Genomic DNA, 11,087 nt, shown 5'->3' with positions numbered 1-11,087 from the left:
GTATGATTTTTGAAATATTTTTAAATTCTGAATAAATAGAAAATGTGATTTAATTATTATTTTTAATGTTTTTTGATGTTAGGGTAATTTAATGACCAACCATATAAAATTTTAATTTGTAATACCAAAGTAACTAACATAACGTAGGTAATATAATATATACGATTACATCAACGACATTCAAAATAGGCATCAACTAATTCAGGCTAACTGTTTAAGGCGAACTGTTTCGATTTGTAATTTGTATAGGTAGTGTAACACGGTTGTAAATTTATTATTTCCAAAAACTAATTTGAATGAATCAAGTTCAAAATAAATTAAATACAATTGACGTAAATTAACTCCAAATTTATAATTAAATAATTCACGTAAACAATGAATATAATTAGGTATTAGAAAAAATCTCAACTATTATTGTTTGTTTCAAATTATGAAATTTGTTAAATAATTGAAAATAAATGTACCTAATCAATTGTGTAAGCAATTTTTCATTTTTAACACTCTAAACCAGAGGTGGCCAACCTGTCGATCGCGATCTTTTTAAAAAGTAATTATACATAAATAAAGTAAGTAACAGAGTTGGGCAAAATTGTATCTAGATAATTATTCGAATAAATCTGTATTCGAATAAAAAACTATTCGAATAAATCTGTATTCGAATAAAAAACTATTCGAATAGTTTTTTACATTATTATTTACTCTTATATTTTTTAATAATTACAAATATTATACTTGATTTATTTAGGTCATATTACAGACATTGGGCCATAATTTATCAAGACCCGGGGGTACACGTAGGAACTCTTTATAGTTTATATGACTCTTTGAAACAAATTTTAAAATATAAGGAGAAAAATTATGAGTTATTCGAAGCATTAGGATTCAAAAATAGCATGTTAAAGGATTCGGAATATTTATATATAGAAGAGCATTTGAATTGCGTTGGTTCTTTGGCAGAAGTATTAGATATTCTCCAAGGCGAAAATAATATTTTCTATGGGTTTGTTCTTCCAGTCATATTGAGCTTACGCCGCAAAGTTAAGAATTTGTTACTAAATAATTGGAGATATTGTGAACTTTTAGTTAACTTTTAGTATCCTCACAAGTATTGAAAAAAGGTTTTCTAATATAGTACAATTAAATACAATTGAAGCAGAAAACGCTATGATTGCCGCATTTTCACATCCTAAATTTAAAAACCGTTGGCTAAGTTGCATTGACTCTTCTCAACATGATCGATGTATTCAAATATTTAAAACAGCAGTAACTAATAAAATAAAAGAAATAAATACTATTTCATCAACAAATTCAGAATCACCAGAATTGTATGAGCAATCAACATATGAGGAAGCACACGATTTGTTTGACTCTGACCCATTAGTTAACATTGACAGTAACGCTCAACAAGGTAGACGCTCTGCAGCATCAGAGGCAGAAATACAGGTACATTATGTTAAATCAATTACCAAGTTATAAATTGTAATATAATTAATAATTATTATTCGTATTTTTGTAAGTCGTACAATTTTTCAACAACTTGTCTCAAGACCTGTCAATTCTTCATCAGTATCCGCCAATCAAAGAGATATTTTTACGCTATAATACACCAATTCGGTCATCAGCTGCCGTCGAAAGATTATTTTCTTATGCAACTATGACTAATTTACCAACATCGAACAAACTATCAGATGATATGTTTGAAGAGAGGGTTATTTTGAAATCTAATTTCAAAATGCAGTAATAACTAATAAGTATATTGTTATAATTATTATAATTATAATTAGTTTCTTCCTATTTTTATACTTATTTATTAAAATTCTAAATTTGTTATAATTGTATATTTTCATTTTTGCTGTAATTATTTATTTATGTTTTTGTAATTAATTTTTATTACTATTTATGATTGTTGTAATAATTGTTATGAAATATTACCATTAAATATTATTCATATTATAATATTATAAAACTATTATTAAAATATAATTTAAAAAAACATATCTAATTTTCTAATTCTTAACTTTCTGCTATTGATAGATATTTGTTTATTGTTAATTCGAATATCTATGTTTAAAATTGAATCGCTTAATTTTTTATTCGAATAATAATAGTTGATAATTAATCGTATACATTTTTATTCGAATTATTGTAAAAATAATTATTCGAATGATTTTTTATTCGAATAATAATAGTTGAAAATTAATCGAATACATTTTTATTTGAATTATTTACTTAACTATATCGAAGATTTTATTGAAATATATAAAACGCATCCATGCCTTTGCAAGTCAAAAACAAAGAGTTCCATGATCGAGACAAAAAAGAAGCTGCTTATAAATTGCTCGTAGAAAAACTCAGAGGAGTTGAGCCGGATGCGAACAAATCAGTAGTTGTGCGAAAAATTAATAATTTCAGATGCAATGTCAGAAAGGAAAAGAAGAAATATGAACATGAAGTGTATCATGTAAAATTGTGGTATTACGATTTATTTGATTTCTTAAATGATCAATGCACTCCCAGGGAATCTTCATCCAACTTGGATAGTGACGAAGATAGTTGTGAGGTTAGTATATTTTTTTACATTAAGAGTTTATATTTATCAATTTACAAAAATGTATTTATACCTGTTCTGTATACATTATTTCATTAATAAATATTATAAATACATAATAAATGAATTCAAAATGCAACGTACATAGTATTGCTATGATGTAATAAACCAAAAGCAAATCTACAAAGTATAAAACCAAAATAAAAACAAAATATTTAATTATTAAATATATAATATTTTAATTTTATATAATGTGGTATTGTAAATAGGAATTTAAGTAACATAATACTGTTCCTTCTTGATTAAAATAATTCATAAAATTTTCTCGGACAATCTTCGCAATGGTCAAAGTATTTCCTGGGTTTCTTTTTCTAAGTTCATTGAACTATTCTGTGTATTATATTCTTCAGAAATCATATTCCCGTTCTCAGAATCTTCTCGATAGGAACATTCTTGAGGTGCATAAGACCTTTTTGAGTGTTCAATTAAAAAGTTATGTAATGCACAAGAAGCTTTAACTTTTATCGATATTTTCGGGTTCTACATTTATATGAGTATAAAATATCCGAAATCGTGATGCCATTATTCCAAAAGCGTTTTCTACTACGCGTCTGGCGTGAGATAATCTGTAATTTATAATTTTTCTTTCGTGCGATGTTAAATTGGCCTGCCGAAACGGTTTTATCATGTCGGGGCGTAATGGAAAAGCATCGTCTGCCACAAATACATATGGCAAATTTCGGTTGGTTCCTGTTAACGTTTCACTGCTTGGTATATGTAATTCACAATTTTCTAATTTTTCAAAAAAAAGTATTTTGTAGTACTCCTCCATCAGACATTCTACCATTCATGCCAATATCGATGTACATGAATTGATATTTTGCATTAACAATTGCCATGAGAAATTTTATTATAATATCATATATATACATATAATATAGAAAGTACTATAATAAATAAATAAGATTGTGTCAGTTACTCACCTTCAGATAATCTCTTCTTAGAACTTGATACAAGGCCTGACATGTTTCAAGAATAATTTTCCCGAGCGCTTGAGGTGAAATAACTGATGAAAATTTAAGGTCCTCATAACTTCTGCTGTTAGCGAGGAACCTCACAGTAACCGATAATCTTTCGTGCGCAGAAATACTTTTTCTCATAACAGTGTCTTCTTTTTTTATCATAGGAGTCACCATTGAAAGTAATTCAAGGTATGTTTTTTCGTCCATTCTGAGATAGTTTTTAAAATCTTCAGGTTCAAATTTTAATTCGTTTAATAAGTTTACATGACTATAAGTTGCTGTTTTCAATAACCAATCCTTACACCACTATTTTCGTTTCCTTTTCACTGGTTTTGTTTCTTTTTTTCATAAATAACGCGAGGGCTAACAAAGCTAGTGCGTCCTCGTTCGATGCCATCGTGAAAAAACTGAAGACCTCTCCGGTACACCGGAGACAGGACCGACGTCCAGTATGCCTGCGCAGGTATACCTCTCCGATAGACCGTATCGTATATGGCCAGCATTATCTATTATAAACGATCAACAAAAAAACAACAATTAGTCAGACATTTTTCACAGTTTTGTGGATATCCACAGAAGGAATTTTCATCTCATCGATAACATATAGATGTCACATTGAGAAGTTACCATTTTAGTTAATGTATTACAACGCATAGAAGTTAAAATCTTGGAATTGCACAAAAGGGTAGTTACTAACTAAGTTATTTTCTACATTCTATTTTTTTTAACTAGTTAAGTTAAAAGTTATCAAAAAAGTAACTTTTAACTTTTTAACTAGTTACTGCCCAGTTTTGTTAATATTATAGTCATATGTGTTTTAGGTGATTTTGAAAATACCTATGTTTTGAATTTTCAACGAAAATATAACAAAAAAGGTCGTATCACGTTTTTTGCAACTTTTCAGGATGAACCAAACTAATATTCAAATTTAAATTCTTATTCTGTTTTTTAACAGTTTAAAAATTTGGATACATATTATCATTGATTATAAATACTATAGATAGCTCACTGCAGTACATAATACGCTGCGCCGTAATTTCTCCCAATAGAGAGCGCTAGGAATTCGGCCTATAATAAAATAAAATAATTATTTCTAATTGTCGTAATCGTCGCCGCAGACAGCCGTTGTCGTGCGTCGTCGTCAAACGTCGTCGCAGTAGTTCAGCGATTGCATTTACAGACGTCGCCGCCGCTGGAATGGCGGCCAGGAATCAGAATACAAACCGTTCAGCGACGAGTTCAGACCAGCTCATTTCGCCCGAAATTTGCTCACATAAGAAACCTATTCTGAAATTCGATTATCTACTCATTTGTGAAAATTTAATATACTTTTGAAATACGTCGAAACTAATAACACAAAAGTCATAACAAAATGAATAAACTAGAAGGATTTCTTAAGCCATGACTACAATATTTTCATCAACATATTCAAAAATTAAGTGTTTAAAAAATAAAAAAAATAAATTAGACTCATTCAAATGTTTTTTTGATTTTACGACTAATGCAATTTGTACACTGGAAATAGTAAATACATCATTATTCATTACACTGCAAAATAAATACATTTTTTTAATGTTATTGACTTATATTACCACTGTGGCACTGTGCTTACGCCTGTGACCAGTGACCACTTTTAAACCAGTGACTAAACGTATTTTATAATTTAACTTCTACTAAAATTCAAGCAAAAATATTATATTTTTTTCATAATTAAAATTCAAGAAGAATTGTAAATTAACAAAACATTTGAGTTTATCTTCAACTTTATTTACCTATTATTTTAAATCTGTATATATAATATATAATAAATTACTTATTTTGTACACTGCATACATAACAAAACATAAATTACAAAATTATAATTTACCTATTTATTTATTTATTTACAAAAATTCGTAATTTGGCTGCATTTTGATAACCTCGCTTTCCAAGAGTGGGATACTTGAGCAGAAACACTTGTATTTTTCGATGTGTGTAGTATAAGCCCTTTCAACAGTTCTGAGTAGATTATTTTAATTTTTAAAAGGGCGTCTGCATATCTTGTATTCGGTATTGCTATCTTATTTTTCAGTAGATGTATACGCCGTTTTACCAGAGTATGCTCGGGATTTTCTGAACATTTAGATAACAAAAACGTATTTTTCGATTTTGTGTGGTAAACGTCCTTTTAACAAAATACCGTCGATATGAATTATCTTAATAACCACGATTATGAAATAATTGATAAAAATGCTTTGCTCAGTATTCGAAAGTGCCGTAAAAATGAATAGATTCTAACGACCATAGGAAATTTAAATTTGTACTAAGAAATTTATATTTGACATATTAATTTAGTGGCCCAATTACCGGATGCAACAATATAAAAATCGTTGAAAATAGTGGCCCAATCACCGGGTCAACCTGTTATAAATGTAAAACTGTAGTGGCCCAAAAACCCGGGCGCCCCTCTGCATTACACCCTAGAATAATCATGCCACTTAAACCAGTTCAACCTTTTTTTTGTTCACTAGAAAAGTGACGGAGAGCTACCGTTTTACCCTCGGACCTCAACCAGCTGGGTAGTACTAGCTAGTAGTCAGTGGTTCTCATTTTACTGTCACTACCTGATGCGCCCATCAGCCGCTGTACCGTGAACAACACGAATACCAGACAGGCATTAAATATCAAATTGTTGTCTTCCTTTTTTTTGGTGTAAGCATTCCACGCATTTGCCCGTTTATATTATTTCGTATAGTATAATATATAATTGGGTATTATTAATAGTATGAATGGCATTAAATATTTTTCAATCTCCATAATTCATAAATATGATTAATTTTTACTTAATAAATAGGTAATCACTCAATTGATTATTCATAACTTTTTTAAGAAATATCGAAACATAACTATACTTAAATACACATTGTTTTTTGAAACCAACATCAAAGAATATTTTAGTCATCGTTCCCAACCATAGGCCATAGGCCAACCATAGGCCTGCACAGCTGAAATGGAGGGGCCGGGGGGCAGCATTTTTGATAACATAATTCTAATCAATTATTTTGTAGGTATTTTTATGGATAATTTATTAATATGAAAATTGTATACCTTAATTCAGCCTTATATTTGCAGCAATTTATATACTTAATTTGGAGAAAAATATTGAGTTCACAGGAATAGGAGCTGCCCACTCTGTCCTTTCCACACAAATGCCTATGTACTCAATGGGTTCCACATGAGAATAAAAATCATAATTCGTTTATACATAACATTAAAAATAGATTTTTGTTTGACAATTAATAAAAATAATTTATTTTATGGTAGTTTTTAAATACAAAATTATTTGAAGAATTTTTCATGAAATATGTTTTATCTTTAGTTAGGTACAATTGTTTATGCATGGTAGGTTAAATAAAGTAATTAAGTATGTGGTAGGTATCTATTGACGCGGTCCCGCGTAATAGCTGTTTGAATTCAAATAGCCTTTTACGCGGAAAGCCGCGCAACGCTTCTCAAACAAACCGCCAATCGACGACGGACGACGCCGGCGCGCGACACCCGCGCTGTGAACCGTCGGCCGGCCGTTGGGTGAACCGGATTGTAATGTCACTAGTTTTCCGACGACCGATACGACACGTTCAACCTGTTGCCTGAGATCGTGGCACCACCCATCACCGTTGTTTTTTCTTTTTACTGAGTTTGCGTAGAGTTTTGTTCTCCGTTGCCTATTGTTTTTTTTTTTAGTTCTCTTTCGTATTTACGCTACAAAATAAACAACACTCGTTGTTTCGTTATTTATTTTTTTGTTTTTTTTTGTTCACGTGGTCAGTAGACCCCGCACCACCTCATCCTCACGACTCCTCACAGGACCGCATCACTATAATAAACAAACTTTCTTAATTATTAAGAAATACTTTCGTGACTTAGATTAACTAATTTTATGTGAAATAAACCGGTTTTATGTTCTAATGAAATTGAAAATTGAAATATTAACTGACTAAATTAATAATTGTTAGTTTTTTCCTACTAAATTATACAAAAATAATACACTGTTTATATACAATAATATTTACAAGAGAAGATCAACAATTTATATGTGTATTTTGATTTTATTTCTGATGAAAAGGGGGAAATCAATATACAATACCTATGTTTAAATGAACCTAAAAGAATTATAGAATCTAAAAAGTGTTCAATTTACTCAAACGTTATAAATATAATCCTAGCTCTAGCATATAAAAGAAAAACTATAAAATACTATTATTTTTAACAATATCAATGGACTTTCAACTTTTCAGCACAAATGGAAGTTCCGGCATGGTATCTCAAATTTTAATGAAATCTCAAATAACACAGATAACTTGTTATTATATTGGTAAATGTTGGTACCAAATAATCCTAACTATGTACTAATAACCGAGGTATAACAAATAATTTAAGATTAGAAGAAAAACCACAAAAAGTAATTATTAAATATTATGTTTTATATACCTTTGTCTATAAACTATTATAAATATTATTAAGACATATAAGATTTGAACGGCCTAAAGATGTTCAAACATTATTAAAAACTGCAAAAAATCATAATATAATAATTATGGATCGCAGTACATATATATGTATGGGTACCTACATAGTTTGTGTTATCACATATACTACTCGAGTATTTTACCTATTTAAATTTTTTTCGTATAGTTCAGTTAGGTTTAAACATTGATGGTTTGTCTATCAGAAAAAGTTCCTGGCTAATTTAAATTTATTTTAAAATATTCCAAAAGGCAAAATTGTACAAAATAGTTTTGCTCTGGGTCTTATCAGTTGGTGTTTGTCATGCTAAATGAAAAAAAACCAAATTGTATTAAACATTTTCTAGAATTTTTTATATTTTAAATAAATACAATTTTATCAAATGGTGCCTATTTAAGTAGGTACATGATAAAACATTTTTTGTTATATTTCACAAGTTGTTTTTGATCCCCCGGCAAAAGCTTTTATTTTAAATGTGAAAGACTACAACAGATATGATAGTTGTAACTTTTGTTTAACTGTAGGTTTATTTACAAACATTAGAACGTGTTTGGATGAAATTAATGCACTATTATAAATCAATCAATACGCTTAGAACAAGCTGATGAATATCATATAGGTAGGCTATCATCTATTGACATCACCTCATCATAAGTTATAGATTAAATATTTACATGTATACATATTGTTTGTTTAGGGGTAGTCAAGAGGTTTTTAAAATGTTGGGTTAAAGGGAAAAATCTGTACAGTTTTTAATAATAATAATCAAAAGGTATCTTTTGCATTAATTAGTTTATAAACATACTTGCCTTCATGATTTAATATACTTCACAGATCTCTTGATGAATTGGATTATTAGAAAGTAACCAAATGTCGTACTTTATTTCTCTGTACAGGAATTATAGCTTTAAAGGACAGATTAAAGAAACACTTATTTGAACATTTTATACTTTTACATAGTACTATTATACTAGCCCAACTTTGTACTAATACATGGACCTTTAGATCAATTCAGTGCGTTTTAAGTATGAAAATTGCTTAAAAAATATTTAAAAGTTAAAACAATCTATAATATAACTATTTGCTTTAAAATTGAACTGAATCAATTAAAATATAAGTGCTTTTATTTCCAGTTATCTGAAATAAAAAGTGTGGCACTATCATTACTACCTTAACAAAAATGATTTCATTTTAAAGATTAGCTCATATTTGAATTTCCGGTAAACATATTTTTTTTTTGTTAAAGAAAGAGAAACTATTGAGGCTTCTTGATTTTTTCTTCAAATCTTAGATATAAAAAGAAAAATAATTAACAAATTTTCATGATTTTGACAAACCCCATTAAAATTCTAACATAAATCTCTACTTAAATATTATTGTGGATTTACGCTCAGCTTTTTTTTGATATACAGTGACAACAACTTGAACTCAATATTAAATTAATTTTAAGTTTTATAACTGAGTGAATGATTTCTTAGCGACAATAATTGAAAAAAAAAATATAATAAAAATAAAAATGTCTTACATGGTACTTCCATAAATAGCTCAAACAGTCAAAATGTTTTGAAAATTGTATCATGAAAAAAAAAATGCCTACTGTTATATTATTTGTACAAAAACTTGGTTTTGAATGAAAATTTTTGTTTTTCTTGATGCTTGATGACTGATGTTAAAAATTGACTACAATGATTCTTCTCTATTAAGAAAAAGATTTATAGACAAAAAACATTGTATAAACAATGCATTCATCACTCAGCTCAGAATTTAAAAGTGAAGTACCTATTCAAAGGTTTAATATTTTACATACAATTATATAACTATGATAAATATAGTTGTTATATATTTTAATATACAATGCAATTCAGCACTCAGCAATGCTAGTTATTATTATAAGTACTACAGTAATACCTGACTTGGGGACAAAATTATAGGTATTTAAATGTATTTCTACCTGTCTATAACAACCCCTTTCTAGTACAGACACAGACAGTAATATTTCTCTCTGACGTTGGTGTATCTAGGGGGGATATGGTCCCCCTGAGACACAATACATGTATATAATAATATGAATATAATATGTGTACACTGAATGTCTATTAAAAATTTATATCCCCTCCCTCCATGAAAAAATCCTAGATACGCTACTGCTTCCGATACTTTGATAACAGAATATAATGTTAGTTTAACTTAAATATAATTGCATGCATATGTACAAATACTAAACATGACAATGCTGCTTGCGATTGCATATATTCAAGCCTTGACAGTCAAGGCATGGTGGGTTACGACTAATTACATACTCCGATATATTTATTATTATGTTTTAATGTTTAATTGATCATTGATGTACAGTCGATGCCAGATAAATTGAGACAGCGGCGGCGGCGCTTTTCAGTAAGTGTAGAAAACCTAACCAGTTCGAACCCGGCTCAGTGCAAACATTTTTATTTATTATTATTATTATTATTATTATTATATTATTTATATTATTTTACAATTTCTAATTTTTGTTCTTAAATAAAAGATTATTATCAGAATATTTGATTTTAAATTAATATCGTAAAATAATTTTTGTGACAATTGTTGGTTTGTTGATGTATTTTCGGTAATAATAATCAAATACGGAGAGCCACTGGTTTTCCGTTATCGCACCCCGCCTCAATTTATCTGGCAACGATTGTATGTGTGTACTTATACATATGAAATATGTACTAATATTTACTATCAACAATTTTTCATTAAACAAATATGTATACAAGCTTGACGAAAAAAATACTAAAGCCTGACTATAACGGACATTTTTAATAGCCCTGAGACTACAGGTCTAACTGTATAATAATAACTAAGATATATGTTTCAATTTTCTTCATGAACTAATAAACTATTAAGTAAACCGAAATTCAATCTAAGCTGTTATATAATATACTTTCATTAAATTAACTAGTATGCTTAACTATTGATTTAAATAAATAAATAAATACTATTTTGTAACAATCTAAATTGTAAGATCT

At 28.7% G+C, this 11,087-nt stretch overlaps 1 pseudogene; it reads left to right on the top strand.

Annotated features, from left to right (window-relative positions):
- Window positions 1-893: 893 nt before the first annotated feature.
- On the top strand, window positions 894-1,741 carry LOC132947658 (uncharacterized; annotated as a pseudogene).
- The last annotated feature ends 9,346 nt before the right edge of the window (window positions 1,742-11,087 follow it).

The sequence above is a fragment of the Metopolophium dirhodum genome, chromosome 1, assembly GCF_019925205.1.
Source record: "Metopolophium dirhodum isolate CAU chromosome 1, ASM1992520v1, whole genome shotgun sequence".
NCBI classification, from domain to species: Eukaryota; Metazoa; Arthropoda; class Insecta; order Hemiptera; family Aphididae; genus Metopolophium; species Metopolophium dirhodum.
The sequence above is the reverse complement of the archived record's forward strand: the minus strand, read 5'-3'. Positions and strand labels throughout refer to the sequence as shown.